Source organism: Neomonachus schauinslandi, chromosome 16, assembly GCF_002201575.2.
Source record: "Neomonachus schauinslandi chromosome 16, ASM220157v2, whole genome shotgun sequence".
Classification (NCBI taxonomy): Eukaryota; Metazoa; Chordata; class Mammalia; order Carnivora; family Phocidae; genus Neomonachus; species Neomonachus schauinslandi.
The window spans coordinates 769,382-771,858 of NC_058418.1; the positions used below are offsets into that span (position 1 = coordinate 769,382).

Consider the following 2,477-nt stretch of genomic DNA (forward strand, 5'->3'; position numbering starts at 1 on the left):
TAAAACCCTGTTTGTTTCTCAAGTCCATAGTCTCTCATGGTTCATCTCAGCCCTTAGCATATTAATCATGGTTGTTTTACATTCCTCATCTGATAATTCCGACATCCCTTCTATGTCTGGATCTGATGCTTGCTGTCTCTTCATATTGTGTTTTTTACCTTCTGGCATACCTTGTAATTTTTTCCTTGATAGCCAGACATGATGCATTGGTAAAAGGAACTTTAGTAATGTGGTACTGAGGTGTAGGGGAGGGGAAGCATTCTCTAAGGTCTCAGTATTCTGTGCTTCTGGACTATTTACTTCACAAGTGTTTCTGTTTTTTTTTTTCCTCTACCCTTAGGTGGAACAGGATGGCTAGAGGGGGCTGGAGTTGGGTGTTTGCCTTCCTCCGGTTAGTTAGGCTCTGATAATACCCAGGAGGTCAGGTTCTGGTTAACTAGTTTCCCCTGATGGCAGGCTTTGTTGAGAAGAATGAACTGTTCTGGCTTATTTAAGAAAGTTTCTTTTCCCCTCTTCCTGCAGGAACCTTGAGGGTTTTTTGTTTGTTTGTTTGTTTGTTTGTTTTTTCAGTATTTACTGTGTGAATCTGGCCGAGCTCCTGGAGATAATTTCACAATGTTGTGGGGTCCTGCTGTGACTAGGTCCCCTGGAGTTTTCAGCTCTCAGAGTTGTCCACAGTGAGCATCCAGCAATTCATCAGTTATACTGTAGGTTTTCCTACCTGGGCACTGGTTCTTGTGGTGGTTCCTTCTGCTCATGAGTGTCTCTGCTCCAGGGAGGGGTGACTTCCTGTATTCACCTATCTCACAGATCTAGGGTCAGCAGTTTGCCCTGTGCCCTCCCCTCTCTCCTGGATCCAAAAAGAGTTGTTAGTTTTTCAGTCTCTTCACCTTTTTACTTGTGGTGAGGTTGTAATGGTGACTTCCAAGTTCCTCATGTGTGGAACCAGAAACCAGAAGTCATCTGTGGTGTTCATATTCACATGGGATAATGGTGTGGGGTTTTTTGAGAAAAGACACCTTCTGAATGTAATGAGAGTAACCCAATTTTCTCTTTCAGTCTCCAGATTCCTCTGATTCAAATGAAATCAAACTACAACATCTCCTCTAAATGGATGGATTGATTTCTGTTAACTTAAATTGGGGTCTTACCTTCCTAACTCAGATTGGTGCTGGGATCCTTGGAAATTCTTCACTTCTTTGTCTTTATAATGTTATTTTGCTCAATGAACAGGTCTTGAGACCCTCAGACTTGATTCTTAACCAACTGGTCTTAGCTAACATCTTGGTTCTTTCTCTAAAGGGATTCCTCAGACACTTGCAGTTTTTGGATTAAAATCTTTCCTGGATGATGCCAGATGTAAATTTGTCTACTGTTTGTACAGAGTGGCCAGAGGAGTTTCCCTCAGCACCACCTGCCTCCTCCGTGGTTTCCAGGCCATTAAGCTTTGCCCCAGTTTCTGGGTGGGTGGAGCTCAGAATTAGATCCACAATGTTCATTGGCTTCTGCTGTTTCATATGCTGGATTCTGTGTCTGTTGTTAAATATAACTGTTAATACAAATGTAACTGGCCCAAAGAATAGTAAAAACATGAGTATGGCGGGCGTTTATAGGTATTGTTCCTCACCCATTCCTGAGAGATTGGTGTTCTCTGTAGCTGCAGTCATTTATGTCTTCACTGATGTTATGTGGTTTGGTCTTCATGATGTGGACTAATGGCTCCATGGTCCTTGTCCTGCTCAGGCACAAGCAGCGAGTCCAGTACATTCACAACAACAGCCTTCCCCCAGAACATCCCCTGAGACCAGAGCCACATGCACCATCCTGATCCTGGTGAGCATGTTTATCTCCTTGTACTCTCTATCTTCTGTTTTATCACTCTGGATAATCCAGGTTGTGAACCCAAGCCATTAGCTGTTGAACCTCTCTGCACTGGTGTCTTCAGGCTTCCCGACATTCAGCCCCTTTGTGTTCATTTTCAGTGATACCCGAATCTCGAAGTTTTACTTTGTCTCCTGGACAAGGAAAACAAATGCTCTAACCATGGTCTCTGGGCCGCGAGTTTCTTCCAAAACATCCTACCATTTATTTGATTACTTGGTTCAACATTTGTGGGCTTATATGCAAAGACTTTGAGATTCAGTATTGAATAAAAATTATGACTTCATATTGCTTATTGGATTGCCAGAAAATGAACATGGTATACATAATTACTCAAATGTATGGCATTTCTTTAAAAAATAAAACATAGTATTACCATATGATTTAGCAGTTCCACTATACCCAAAAGAACAGAAAGCAAGACTCAAACAGGTGTTTCTACATCAATGTTTACAGGAGCATTATTCACAATAGCCAAAAGGTGGAAACAACCCCAATGTCCAAGGCTGGATGAGTAGATAAAGCATGGTGTATAACATACAACAGGATATTGAATCATACAGCCTTAAAAATGAATTAGATTCTGACACATGCTA

General features: G+C 41.7%; 1 pseudogene; it reads left to right on the top strand.

The window, feature by feature from the left end:
• The first annotated feature begins 914 nt into the window (after positions 1–914).
• Positions 915–2,136, top strand: LOC110573643 (annotated as a pseudogene).
• Positions 2,137–2,477: the final 341 nt, after the last annotated feature.